This window comes from Sciurus vulgaris (assembly GCF_902686455.1).
Source record: "Sciurus vulgaris genome assembly, chromosome: 18".
Lineage (NCBI taxonomy): Eukaryota > Metazoa > Chordata > Mammalia > Rodentia > Sciuridae > Sciurus > Sciurus vulgaris.
In genome coordinates this window covers 29738561-29753832 of record NC_136479.1, presented here as the reverse complement: position 1 = coordinate 29753832, position 15272 = coordinate 29738561, and positions in this window count along the sequence as shown.

The following is a 15272-nucleotide window of genomic DNA, read 5'->3' as shown; positions in this document are numbered from 1 at the left end:
AGTTCTCACTTCCTTCTTCTCCCAGCCCTTGCACATTCCCCTAGCTCTTTAAGAAATCTCAGTAAGACACTGAGACCAGACTCCATTACCCTCGGAGCATCTAAAATCCTGCTTCTCTTACGTGGGGGAACTGGCCAGGAAGGCACATGATCACATGGCACATTGCAGACTGCAGCCTGTTCCAGAAGGAAGGGTTAAACTCCCAAGGTAGTTAGCAGAAATCAAAGCACCGCACAGTCTCATTATCTCATAACAAACAGATCAGGTTAGGAGCTGTCACTGCCGCTTTAAATACAGCCTGTATCACTGCATTTTGTTAGTGCTGACATCCGTGTGTTTTTCTGTAACTTGACAGCATAATAGTGGTTCAGTACCAGAAGTTTCCTTTAATGTTTTGCATACTCTTTCCTGCATGTTGCCTCAAAGGATTTTAATAATTACTGTGTTTAATGGGAAATCCTTCCCCACGTCTAATCTCCTCCTGCAGTAAAGTTGGTGACTGTGCCAGGTCCCCAGGGGTTGGCTGCATCTCAGCAGGGGCAAGGCCTGCTTGCTTTCTAACAAGAGTGAACGTGAAGACAGCCCCAGACACTGCCCGCTGGACCCTGCAGCAGGGGATTTAGGGCGGTTCCAACTGGCTGCTTCTGCCTCTGTCTCTTTCAGCCGGCTCTCTGTGACATCCTGGAGCTCGGGAACAGAAAGCTTTGGGTGGCAGGGACTGGCCATGAAGCCGCTGAGAAGACCCATGGGTGCCTCCCTCCAGTGGGCCCTTGAGTAATGTCAGGTGTGTGGACTGGGGCTGCCAAGGCTTGACTTAGGGGAGGGTCCAAGGAGGGACCTGTGAGCCCAACATCCACAGCCAACAGGAGTGTGGCTCTGACCTAGGCTTGGCCCTCCCAGGAGCCCACTGCCTTAGGGCCAGGTGGGAACAACCAGGTGTGAGGAAGTGGGTGAAACCCTCCTCCCCAGAAAAAACTTACTAAAGCCCTCACACCTGGAGATTTGTCCACACATGCAGTAAACCCTGAGACTCCACAAAACAATGGTGACAGACAGCAGCATTCAGTCTGCTGGAGAACAGCCTAAGGCTTGCTTTGGGTGCCTGGGTGTCCACCAGGCCTGCCAGCTCCTGCTATGCCTGACCTGGTGGCTCTGGACCTATCTGGAGTTCTGCCTGGTTCTTTCCAGCTAGTCCAGGACCAGGACAGACCCAGGGCAGCTAAAGCTCCTGGATTTGAGGCCTCTTGTGAGTCAGTATTTTGTCAATATAAGAAAATGCCTGAGATGCTCAGCTTATAAAGAGAAAAGGTTTATTTTGTTTCACAGATTTGGAGGTTCCAGTCTGTGATTTGTCAGTCCTATGCTTTGGACTGTGATAAGGAAGCAGATCACGGTGGGAACATGTAATATGAAACTGTCACATGATGACCCAGGTGGGGGCAGGTCCTACAATCTCCTTTGAGGGCAGATGATCTCCCTCTTTGATCTAATCTCCTTCAATGATCTAAGGACTTCTTTTTTCTTTTGGCTGTCCTTCCTTCCTTCCTTCCTTCCTTCCTTCCTTCCTTCCTTCCTTCCTTCCTTCCTTCCCTCCTCCCTTCCCTCCTTTCTTCCTTTTTCTTTTTCTTTTTTTTGGTACCAGGGATTGAACCCAGGGGTACTTAACCACTGAACCACATCCCCAGTCCATTTTATTTTTAATTTTGAGACAGGGTCTTACTAAGTTGCTTAGGGCCTTGCTAAGTTGCTGAGGCTGGCTTTGAACCTGCCATCTTCCTTCCTCGTCCGTCTAAGCAGCTGGAAATACAGGCAGTGCCATCATGCCTGGCCTAAGGACTTCTTATTAGGCCTCATCTCTTAGAGGCCCCATCAATCCCTGAGGACCAAACTTATAACAGATGACCTTTGGGGAACATTTAAGGACCAACTATAGCAGTCCTAGAATGTTCCCCCAACAGCACAATAGTCAGGACTGTGACACAAAAGTCAGATCTGTTTGGAAATCCTGCTGCCACTCTGCCCAGCTGTGTGACCTTGGCCAACCTTCCCAATCTCAGTGCTGTGATTACTGTGCCTCCCAATGTTGGAGTCCCAACTCCAGCACCTTCGACTGCAGGCCTATTGGAAGAAAGGGTCTTCACAGAAGTGATCAGGTCACAGTGAGCTCAGGATGAGTCCTAACCCAACGTGACTGCGTAGAGATGCAGAGACACTGAGAGAAACAATGTGAACGAAGAGGCCCGGGAGGACCACTGTGGGAGGACTGGAGTGCCACAAACCAAGAAAGTCTGGGGCTAAGGGAGGGCGGCACTTGGCCATCAGACTCCTGGCCTTGGGAACTACGAGAAAGTAAATGCCTGCTGCCCTGAGCCATCTGTGGCACTGTTATAATGGCCCTAGGAGACGGTACAATCACAGCACAGTCACCGCTAAGGAGATGCTAACTGCTCACCAGCGAGGCTGCGGTGGGCTTCTGCAAGTCCAGAGGACACTTAGCAAGCTGCTGGGCGCAGGCTATGGGCGGACGGCTCCTGTTTCCCAGGCACCTGGGGTCTTTCCCACCTGCTGAATACTTAGCCCCTCACCTTGGCATTGCACCACCTCAATTTTAGGTCATGACATTTTACTTTGCTGGCCAGCATGGGGAGAAGGTCAGAGAACTCAGCAGACCCACCTGGAAATCTATGTAGAATCTGAAATGCTTTTTAGAACTTTGAGCGAAGAGTCCTGAAACTCCAAATGTGCTTCCTCATTCTCTCTCTCTCTCTCTCTCTCTCTCTCTCTCTCTCACACACACACACACACACACACACACACACGCACACACACATACACACACACAGGCACAGGGCATGACCAGGCAGGTGGGTTTGATTCCTCTGCCAGCTCTTATCAAAAGCAGGAGAGTAGTTACAGGCTCCTTTCCAAATAAACCGCCCCACCAGCTCCTGTGGCCTCACCAGCTCTTTGACTCTGTCCCTTCCTTCCCCCACCCCATCTACTTCCCCTTCCAACATGTCCAACTTGCAGAGATCCCTGGCTTCTTCGGATCTCTTGCAGCATACTAATTAAATGTTTCAAATGCTTCTTATCCATGGTTAAGTGAAGATAAAATTTTAATGATTTAATTAGCAAGCTCTAGGAAAAAAATCATAATGAAGAAAGGCATTTGCAACTGTCCTGGGCTTTCTGTGTTTCTGGGTAGAGCTGCATCTGAGTGGTAGGAGGCTGGGCTGGAATGTTCTCTACTATACTATCCCAAAGCAGAGAGCCTGCTTGCTCCCCAGAGAGGGAGGCCAGTGGGATCCAGGCCAGCTCTGGTCTCCAGGGGTGGCAGGAGGTGTGTCCTAGAGACCCACTGACCCAGGTGGACTTCAAGTAGAAGCTATTTCCCAGAGCTTCTCCAGGAATTGGTTCTTTTCTCACACGTCCTTATGACTTTTTTACATTTACCTTTTGGTGCATGGCTCTCTCACTTTAACATGGGTGACTGAATACCCAATGTTCAAAGTTTAAAGAAAACTCTCATGGTTTTAGGGAGGAGGGGGGTTGAATGAAAAAATTAATTGCCTTGTTTGAAGAGTTTGGATGTTTAGAGCCTCTGTAGGTTCCTGTCTTTCAAAGTGTTTTGTTTTTTTTTTTTTTTTTTTTTTTTTTTTTTTTTAATGTGGAGAAGCTGGCAGGAGAGCCCTGTGCAGAAGAATCTTTCTCCTAGAGGCACTACCCTGCCCTACGCAATTCAACCTGCACCTTGGGGTCCCTTTATGCACCCCTTTCTGTTCATTGCAAACTGGCAGACCCATATGTTACCTGAATGACCTTGAAGGAAGCAGGGTTTGTTCTGCAGAAGATATCATGTCCTGAAAAGCCGGTGGGCAGCGTCTCCTGGGCCAGCCCTGGCACAGGAAACAGCTCTGTGTGCCCAGTTGCTTAGAGAATTGGATCCAGAAGGGAGCTCTCAGGGCTACTCTTGGCACTGACCAGAACTGACCAGAACATGCTCCCTGTGCCCCCCAGAGTGCATGGTGCCTGCCCACAGGGACTCCTGTTCCACCTGCCTGATCTGAAGTTCCCATCTGAATCTGTGTGTGACAAGGGCAGGGGCCTGGCACTTACTGGATGTCCCCTGCCTTTGATACAGGTCTCTTTACACAGTTTCCTAATAAATAGCTGAATGAATGTGTCACAGACTGTCAGGACCCCCAGCACAGCCCTTGCTTTCTGCTCTGGCCTTACAATTTATTCTAACCACGTCTTCTATTTTCTGTATTCTGATGCTTTAACGTCTAGGGCCTTGCTGACCCTGGAGGGACAGCTCCTCCCAGCCTTAGCCAATTCCTAGAGAGGACAAATGACTCACCTGCAAGCTCATTTTTCATGTGGGTCCTCATTCTCTGGGCCACCACCAGGTATGGACAACTAGGGACAGCTCCCAGGCCCCAGAGCCTGCTGGAAATATTCAAACCAGCCTATCCTAAGCTGGCCTCCCCTGCCTCACCTGTTCCTTGTACAACTAAGGCCCTTGTATATTTCCCTCCTCCCTCTACCCCCTGACCCACCCTGGGGCTCCCGCATGCGACGCTGCCTCAGTGCCCTGACTCCTGTTTCTAGGTTCCTGCAAATTTAAAAAAAAAAAAAATTTATTTCCTTCCCAACAGTCATGGTGGGTGTGTGTGCCTTTCCATACCTAATTAGACAAATCCTAGGCACCCTGAAGACACCCTTGTAATGCCACCCAGTGGTCTCCTGAGGACACCCTGGCACTTGGAGACCAAAGTACTTGAGAATTAATGACTTTCTATACTCAGTAGCCCTCAACCTATGACCCACATGTATACATATATTTAACATATCTGACATGTTATGTGTAATTAACAGGTATATTATCAAAATACAATAAAAACATATCCATAACTACCCTGCCTACTGTACCCTGAGGAGTGCATTCCACACTGAACCCCAAGTACTCTGGGAGCAGGGAGCCCCACTTGCCCGCAGTAGTACTTGGCTGGTGGGAGCAAGTGTTATCGCATGCGTGTCCTGTCTGGCCTCACTTCTCCACACCCCTGCTTATTTCCTGGACCACCTCTCAAATCGGCTGCTTGCAGTTGCATCCTTGTCCCAGGGTCTCTTCCCAAGAAAATGCCAATGAAGGCAGAGTGAACGACCAATGCCTGTGGTTCTCAGACCCTCATGCCATCTCCTTGCAATGGAAGGAGCCGTACCCACTGCCTGCCCCGAGCAGTCTGGGTCTTAATAATCTGGAGGCTCACAGGCCTCCTCTGGCATCGTTTGCTTTGGTTCTAAAATCTAAAATTGAGTCCGTAAGATTCTCTCTTTGGAATTCAAACCAAGAGACGAAGACTTGATTTGCCCTTTGGCGGTGAGGCAGAAAGCAGTGAGCCACGAAGGGCCCTGAGCCAGGCTCATGGCGGAGCTTCCCTGGGGTCTGCAGCAGTCTCAAGTTCAGAACCACTTCCAGGCCAGACTTTACTGAGCCCAGCCCTGGACAGCTGTCTGGGGTACACTTTAGAGCTTTCCATCCCTTCCCTTCTACTCAGCCCAGGAGGCTAATCTGGATGGACAACATCAATGCACCATTCTGTCTTGTGTCTCAGTGGTAACCCCTGAGAAGGTGTCCAGAAGGGCAGAGAAAGCAAGGCCAGTGTGTTGGTTCCCCAACTCCTTCGTGTGGGATGGTCTTGGACAGTTGTGCCTTTCCACTGAAGCAGAGGACGTGGCAAGGTGGCTCCCTCCATGCGACTCTCCCCTCCCTGGTTCCATCATCTATTCTGTCCTTGGTAGCAACCTTGCTGTAATTAGCCCCAAGATATCACACTCCCTTGTGGTTTCCTGGCAGCCTTCTCAACCCTTCTAAGCAGCCCTTTTCTTTAGTCCCTCTTGAGTTATCTCAAAGCTAGTGCCCCATCTTTCCTGATGGGTACCGACAGAGACATTCCTTCCTTTGAGCCAGGCCCCGTGGGTTGCTGTTCCTTGTAACCGAGTGTGTGGCTTAGGGTTCACTAGAGAAGCACAGAGTGTCTGCCCCAGAGAACCCACACTCCAAGACAGTGTTGAAATGGGGGGGTGTCCTCTCCAGGGGGAATCAGCTCTCTTGGGTCAGCTTTAGCCTCCCCACTCAGCCCCATCCCTTTGTTTCAGGGAGGAGGACTGAGGGATGAGATATTTATGCCAAGAAGCCTCTTCCTGTCATTAATATGTTAACAAATGCTGTCAAATAACAGTCGCAGTCGACAGAACTTGCCGTTGGCAGAGACTGCACGCTGCTAGACAAGGTTGTGTCTATTCCACAAAAGCTGGGCTTGCTCTGCCAGGAGATCTTGGCATTGGAGGTCACTGAGTCCCGCTGTGGGACCTACCTACCCTGTCAACAGTGACAGCGTCTCATGTATGAATAATGCCTTCATAGAGCACCTCTAAATTCCTCCCTTCAAGAGAGAGTCTGGGGGGCGGTGAGCACCAGCTCATGCTATGAGGCCAGGAGGCGGGAGGAGGAGAAGGAAGGGAAGAGCGCCAAATGCAGGGGGAAGGGAGGTGAGGGCAGGGTGGCCAGGTCCAGATGCAAGGGATGCTACGGGCCTGAGAAAGATTCAAGGGAGAAGAGGGAAATAGACTGAAAAATCAATGACGAAGGGTCCTGGGAAATCAGTGCTAGAACCCCATGCAGAGAAGCCACTGGTGGGGGCATTGTGAGAGGTGCGGATGAGACAACCCCGTGGAGTGGAGAAGACTGAGCCATCCACGGGTAGGGGTGTATCAGCTAGCTATTGCTATAAAATTGCTGCATAACAAATCACCCCAAATCTCAGTGGCTGATTGTTGTTGTTTTCATAGCAAGATCCATTCTGAGGATCAGCAGAGGATTGGACGACCTAGATGGGGCTTGGCCAGGTTGACTCTGATCACTGTTTCTCTTCCTCCTGAGAGAGTGGGGTCATCAGGCATGTTCAGTCCATGAAATGGCAGAAGGATAAGAGAGCAAATGCAAACATGTGAGCACCCTTGAAGCCTGACCTGGAACCAGCCATTGACACATCCTTCCCATCCTGCTAGGCTAAGCAGTCACCCAGGTGAACCCAAAGTCAGGTGTGGGGAATACACTCCACCCCTTTAGTGGGAGGGACTGCAGTCAAAGGGTGTGGACACAGGCAGGTGTGGAGAATGGGGTGATGCCGTCTGTAGCAGTGGGGCAGTGGGAGAGAAGCAGGCACAAAGACGGGTGTTTGGGGGATCCCTTCCCAGGGTGTGGAGCTGCTTGATCAGCTCTGACTCTTTGCTCCCACCTTTCTCTCTTGTTTGCTTTTTCAAATCACTGAACTATATTCTTTGAGAAGGGGATTCAATGACTTTCCCCTCATGGTCTGTCCTGGTACTACGTGGCCAGCTGTTCAGGTGACCTGGGAATTTATTATGGACCTTGTAGGTGTCTGGTTCTGTGGAATGTGAGGACACTTCCGCAACCCATTTTTGGGGGGGATCTTGGTGTTGTCCAGTTATTTAATATTCCATAAATTTGTAAGTGGTCAAAGGAAGGGATGACTGGGACAAAGTTTGTAAATTCCTTTAAAATTGGAGCAACAAATTTGAACTAATCTGATAATGAATTTCTCTCAATGTCTGAAAAGACCTCAAAATGAAAAAAAAAAAAAAAGATCTTGGCATTTGTGAAATTTGGGAGGTGGAATATCAATCTGATTTTAAATGCAAACCTTCAGATTTCTCCTTAAGAGGTTTTTAAGGCTTCCTCAATGTATTCCTCAGTTTACTGAACTCATGTATTACTCTGAGAGTCTCCATCTAAAGTATACTGCCCCTAATGTGCATTTTCCAGGAAAAAAAAATTTTTGTTTGGATTTCAGTGGCCTCTGTGTAATGTCTGTCTGACTTTGCAGCTGTTTTTCAAGAACTAGAGTGGTTCCAGTCAGATGACCCTCCAGCCCTAGATTCCAAGTCCAGAGTCAGGAGGTCAGAGGGAAACACTGCCCAGGAAATGCTGGGTCCAACACAGCAAAATGTATCCAGTAAAATGTAGCCTTGGTATTCCCCACTTCGTGACTCTGCAGTACAGAATAACATAGTCACAAACAATCCTTTAAAAGACTCCAAGGAAAATTAACTCCAATGTTGGATTTTCTTCTCCAAAATATTAAAGCAGATAAAATTGTACCCAGGTGTAGCTCTTTTTAAAAGAAAAAAACCTTAAAAGGTCAATGAACAAAAACTTTCCTTTTCCTTTCCAGTGTGAAGTGGAATCTCCAGTTTTCCTACCTCTCAGCCCAGCTCCTTCCCAGTCTTTCCTGAACACTCGGCCATTGGCCTTACCTCCATCAGCAATGGCTGCAGGCAACCGTGCCAGACTGGGCTGCTCCAGGAAGGTTGGAGGACTCACTTGGTGCTCTATGCCCAGCTCCTGCTTTGGAGTCCTTGGAAGGCTTCTCTGTCACTCTGACCATCTCACCCTCTCCAGTCTGCCCTTTTGAAATCCTAATGGGAAATGTCTGGTAAATAAAATTCCTTATCTTGGGTCATTTCTCAAATGATATTTGGGAGAGTCCTGATTGTGTTTGTGCCCTAATTAACTGTGAACACCCAGCAGTAAATTCTGCTCAGAGACTTTTTTTTTTTTTTTTTTTTTTTTTTTTTTTTTTTTGAGTCAAGGCTAAGTTGCCCAGGCTGGCCTTGAACTTTGATCCTCCCACCTCAAGTCACTAGGATTATGTGTGTCTATCACTGCACCAAACTTGCTCAGGGATTTTTATCAGGGAGTTGGAAATATATTCAGGAGATGACACCCCGTTTCCTGAGCATCATTTGGAAGATTTTTGCATGGCTTCCCATCTGTTCACCTCTTGCTACTCAGCCCCCTGCTGCTCCCTGGTGGGAAATTGACTGGGAGAAGTCAGTCAATAAATCAGGAATTGTGCGCAACATTTTTTTTGCACTACTTAAACTAATATTTACTGGGGAGTCTAACTCCACCCCACCCTGCCTCCTCCTACACAAAGACTCATCTTTAAATATCACTTAGATGGGCCAAAACACTTAGGATCCTCATTCTGAGAAAGGGTAGTTGGACAGAGCAGAGGAGAGAGTTCCCAAAGCAGACAGCCTCAGTCCATTATATAGTTCATGGGTGAACCCCAGGGTTCTCCTGCTTCCTGCCCTTAGATTTTCCCACACATGGCAATCAGAGTCGCTAGGTCTCAGCAGGGTAGAAGCAGGAACGTTTCTTGCAGCCCATCTTCCCTGGCTTGGAAGGTAGAGGACACATGCCTCCTAAGTGGGGCAAGGAAGGGCTGCTGAGAGTGTCAGAGGCCTTCTCTGTGTCCCTGGGGGCCACCACCATCTCTGGCCCATGCATCTTACTGACAGACCACAGCTAGGGAAGCCATGTAGACTGAGCCTGTCCACACTGGGAATTTTACCATTTCAGGTTTGTTCCCTAGCAGCCTCTGCGATAGGGAAGATGAAGGCATGGGTGACAGAAGGGAGGCCAGATATATGCAGCTAAGAAGCAGAGTCCCACCTGTGTACTGACTGGTTGTTTTCTTGCTTTGGCTGGTTTCTGCAATGCTGTGTGCAGGATTCTGCAGGCCTGTGTGAGCCACCTGCAGGGTAAGTTCCTGCTGGAGGAACGGCTGGGTGAAGCAGAGCAGGCGCCACAGGGCTGTTGGACCGAGCATCCTTCCCTAAGTACAGGGGATGTGGATCCTGCATCCCTGATGCACACAGGGGGCAGCACAGAGACCCCAAGTGCTGCCACCCCTGGGAAATCTTCAGCTCAAATGCAAAGACAGAAGAAATCGATGGTTGGCTTTTGAACTTCTAAAGGTCCTTTTCAAGCTTACTATTGATTCTGCGAGGTTTTTACAATAGTCTTAGCTCCAGTGAAATGTGATTCCAATGATCCAGTGTTTGGCAGCAGCAGACTCCTTAGAAAGTGGTCTGGGGGAATATGATACGGTGTCCCACCCTACCTGCCAGTGAGTGAGCTGGGGGGCTTCTAATCAGGATTGATAGGCGACCTCAGGTGTCAACAGCAGCTCCTGAGGCAACCAGAGGAGTCTGGAGCAGCAGGCATTTTGTCAGAATTTCCACAATTAACTATACTCAGTTCTGCTATACAAAGTGCTTGGGGTCTCTTGGAGCAACAGAGAGCAAAGCATCTGATAGGACCTCTGTGGTGGGTGGAATTATGTCCCCACAAAGACAAGAAGAAGTCTTAACCCCCAGCTCCTCTGAAGATGAACTTATCAGGAAATAGGGTCTTTACAGATGGAATCAGTGAGGATGAAGTCATATTTGATCAGGGTGGTCCTAAATCTGATGATCCACTGGTCTCCTTGGGAGAAGAGGGAAATTTGGACACCCATGCATGCTGGCAGAACCCCACAGGAAGATGAGGGCAGAGATGGGCAATGCATCGGCAAGCCAAGGCGCACCCAGCGTGGCCACTCACCATCAGAAGCTGGGGAGGGATGGGGGGCAATTTCTCCTTTGGAGCCTCCAGGAGGAGTCAGCCCTGCTGACACCTTGATCTTGGTCTTCAGCAGGACTGTGAGAGAATGAGTTTCTATTGTTTCTACCACATCTTGTGGTACGGTGTTATGGAAGCCCTGGACAACCTCCTTCTGCAGAATCATGACTCTCACTCATTGGGACTTGGAGTGCAATAGACATGGCCAGTTCAAAGCCAAGTGACCTTACCTCCTGATCCAGCTGCTTCTCCACCAGAATTTATCCTATGGAAGTGCTGATACAGGGGCTCAGAAACATTTGCATAGCATATTATTTCCAGCATTGTGGAGATTAGCAGGGGATGAGAGCAACCCACATCAAATCAGACTGTGCTTAAGCAGTGAGGCTACTTACCCTCCATGGAATATAATGCAGCTGTGGAAAAGAACAGCAAGTCCTTTGCTTTCCAATATGGAACAATACCCAAGATTATTGCTAAAGGAAAAAAATCAAGGTACCAGAGTATGGTATATTCAGCATTTAGAAATTAGAAAGAATTATATATCATTGACTCTTGTTATTAATAACAAATACATTCTACAAACCCTGACTCAGAAAATATTGAGCCATTTACCCCTGGGGAAAGACAGGGTTAGGATCCTGTGAGCTTCTGGTTGCATTTTTACCCACTGATCTGTACATAACCTGTGTTTCTCTTTAAGGATACCTTGCTTACTATATGTTGTTGGTTCATTCACATTGGGCACATGGCTGTCTTTCAAGCTTGAATGAAGCCTATCTCCCCAAGCTCCAGCACAGTCTTTTTGCACTTAGGAATGCCAGACAGCACTTCAGCATTTGCAAGATCACCAACAATAAGCACAAAAATAAGAAAAATGTGGCCCTGAATCCATCGGGAAAAGGACACTTGTTCTCAGTCTGAGGACTGAAACAAGGCCAGGAGTCTCCTCGTATGACCGCAGATGGCATGTGCTAGTAGGTGGTGGAAATCCTTGGCTGCTCTACGCCTGTCCAAGTCTGACTGGGAAAGCCCCAGTGAGTGTTCATTCTGAGTTATCAACAAATGCCAGTGCGTAGGTGAGTTCCCAAGTATGGAATCTGCAACTGCAGATAGACTGTGTGTGCAGAAAAAGAACATAAACGCATATTTGAGGTACAGATGTTGCTTCTGGAAGGAGACACAGCATTGGCAACAGTCTCTGCTGATCCAGGGAGAGGACCGGGTCAGTGGCGGGAGGTGGCTCACTCCCACCATTTCTTTTGTACTCTTTGAATCTTCTACTCTGTGCAAATGATCCCTAGTTTTGAAAAAACTAATGTTAAAAAAATTCTTTTGTTCTACGATTGATGTTATTCTCAAATCCAGAGCTGTGTACACTTCCGGGTGGATTTGGTGATTGTTAAATGAAGAATTAAAAACCAACTTCTTGCAAGTTGGTAGCTGCAGGGAGTGGAGGTTTAGGGTGATTTCAGGGGACATTTCTTGGTGAGAATACCTGCCCCAAGTCAGATATCTCTGTTCAGCTTGACAACACACAACTTCACATGTGTTCCAGAAATGCATGTGCTGGGTGACCTTGGATGCCATGGTACCAGCAATGTCCCAATGGTCACACCTGGAGTTACCAGATCTCTGCTGCCAGCTGCAAACCTCCATACCACACTCTGACCCAACCCGAATAAGGAGACACAGAGAAGAGTGTTGGCTTCACCCCAGAACTCTGCTCCCCAGAGCATAGGCACATCTTTACTTCCAATGTTCACCTTTCTGCAATCTCATCCCAAGCTCAACACCATGGATAGATGGAGGGCTCCCATGATTATCTCCACTGGACAAATAGGGAAATGGAGGCAGTGTGGCTTAACAAGCTTGTCACAAGCCACAGGCTCTTAGTGCTAGAGTGAGGACATCCCCCAAGTCCCCTAACTGTGACTTAGTGCTATCTCCATGGGGTCCTACATAGAACTGGAAATCAGAGACTAGAGCAAGAACTCATCAAGTTGGAAAATTTGTTTAAATGGTCTTTTAGCCTTTAATCATGTTTTAGTCAGCTTTGCACCACTGTGACCAAAGACCTGACAAGAACAATTAAAGGAGGAAAAGTTCATTTTGGCTCACAGTATCAAAGGTCTCAGTTCATAGATGGTAGACTCCGTAGCTCTGGACCCAAGATGAAGCAAAACGTCAAGGCAGAAGAATGTGGCAGAGAAATATAGCTCAGGACATGGCACCAGGAAGCAGAGAGAAAGAGACCTCTGTTCACTGAAGACAAAAATACATCCCAAAGGCACACCCCTGGTGATCTACCTCCTCCAGTCCCACCCTACCTGCCTATAGTTAATCCATATTAGTAGATTAATGCACTGATTAGGTTAAAACTCTCATAACCCAGTCGTTTCACCTCTGAACTTTCTTGCATTGTCTCACGCATGAGCTTTTGGGGGACTCCTCATATCCAAACCATAACAACTCAGATACAGAATATTCCCTACCTAGCATCTGAATAGTCCCCCTAAAATGGAAGAAGGCTAACAGAGATGTGCTCCTTCGCGCTGAATCCCTCACTATATGCAGAGTCCAAGTTCAAGTTCAAATCCTCCCCATGCCCTCAGGTCCACCTCTCCTGTCCCCGCAGGTGGACCTGACCTCACTGGGCCCCTCGGAATCTTGCATCTCTCACTCCCACCTTTCTAGTCAGGGATCTCCCCGATGCCTTCAACATGCCCTCTGCCCTTTACCCAGAGCCCCCTCCCTGAGTCCCTGCAAGCTGAGTGGCTTTTTCCTTTAAAATGCCAGCTCTCAATGAGCCCATCCCAGTCACAATCATCCACTTTGCAAATCAGCCCTGCACCCCCAGACCCTCCCTGCTCCGGTTTTCTACCAATCCCCCTGCCAGAGCTCCACGTGTATTCTGGTTCTTTGGATGGTCTCTGCCTATTGCCCACTTAGAACATCAGCTCCTGCGGTGGGTGTTTGGACATCTGTTTTCTTCAATGTAATTAGCTCCACCAAGAGTGCCCCATAAGCATTTGTTGAGTGCACAGACAAACAAACCTGGGCCTGGTCTTCCCAGGGAACATGCAGAAGGGTCTTGAGGCTTCTTAGAATGTCTAGGCACCCTGGGGACAATGCACAGCACCGATGGCTACTTCCCCTGCTTCTTTCCCTTGATGGTGTTAGTGGGTGTGGCCTGTGGCCCCCACCAGCTGCTATAATTTGTCTCTAGCTTCAACCCTTGGGCACTCAGTCTCGGAGTCTCTGTTTAAGGGACTTTGAGCTCTGTCACCAGATGAGTGCTTCGAAGGTGAATATTGCCGAGAGCTGCCTGTTGCCACACAGGTGGGTGCAAGTTCCCACGTCCAATTCTGACATCCCCACTGTCAGCTCTGGTAGTGTCAGACACAAGCCCTGGAGGGGCTGATCTGCTCCCTCCACGCTGGGAACCTGCCACATCGTGCAAAGTCAAGATAGTAAAGACAGCATCAGTCACATTCCACCTGACTACAGATTGCACCCCATCACTTATTTTCTATGCCCGGTGCCAAAAAGCAAGACGCGTGCCATATGCCCACTGATTTCCGAGGGCCCTGGGATTCCACACACCTCGGCAGCGTTCGCACACACTGGAAGGTGTGATCATGCGCACCCGGAGCCGCCTGTGTCTACACCAGGGCCTGCAGTCCTTCCCGGACACCTCCAGCACGCACAGATGGTGTTGACGGTGTCAGCGTTGGAGACATGTAGCATATGTCCTCAGAGCAGACAAGGCGCTAAATTAATTCTAAATGCCAGTTGTGAGTTTCTTGCCGAATGGCTCCTTCACAGTATAATCACCGTCTGTGTTCTACACGTCCCACGGCAGGCTCCCCGGTCGCCCAGGTAAGCCCGTTTCAGCTTTATTTTATAGTGTTGAACATTCTTCAAAATAGCCCATCTCCACAGAGGGGAATTGGGAAGCAGCTGCTAGTGCTAGGCAAAGGGACGTGGGCTGGGACTGGCTGGAGAGAGTCCGCTCCTCCTGCTGGAGGCACTTCGGGCCTCTGAAGGGAGCGACTTCCTGTCCTGATTCCTTCATTCTTCTCACTGGCAGAGGCTGTGTCCCCACGGAGATCTGAAGTCTGGGCTCTTGGTTGAGTCCTGCCTCTTTCTCTACTGGGGAAGGTCTACTCCTTGTTTGTATGGACTTTATGGGTAACACTTGAGTCCCCTCTAGGAACTTGGAGTACGCCAGGTTTGGGACCAGGACAAACTAGAAACCTGACCTGCTGAGCCAAAGTGAGGTGGGAAACTCTGGATGTGTGTTTGGGGAAATGATAAAGGAAGGAGACCCCTGAGCGCAGCCTGAATCTTAAGACTTGGCCCCCATTTCTTCTCTCTCCTTACCCCCTGTCCCAACCTCTCATTCTCCCACTCACCTGCCCCAGGATGGGATCACCCAGGAAAGCAGGTCTGTATGCTTATCCTGTAAGGGTTAGAGAAAGGTACCCCTCTGGGTGGACTCGGCTCTGTGGATGCTCAACTTGGCAAGTGGACCCTGTTTTACGTTTAGTGTCCCCTTCCTCTGAGTAGGTGGTAGCAGCATCATGAGCACAGAGCTCAGTGAATGGAGAACAGACTAGATTGTGGCTCCCACTGGTCATCCTAGCTGGTCACCTTTGTCCCAAGGCAGCCCTGAAACATGTTACCTTCCCCTTAGTCTAAAATAGATATTTCCTATTTCCTAACTGGTCTTTGTGGCAGATTATATTCTCAAAAAAAAAAAAAAAAATCA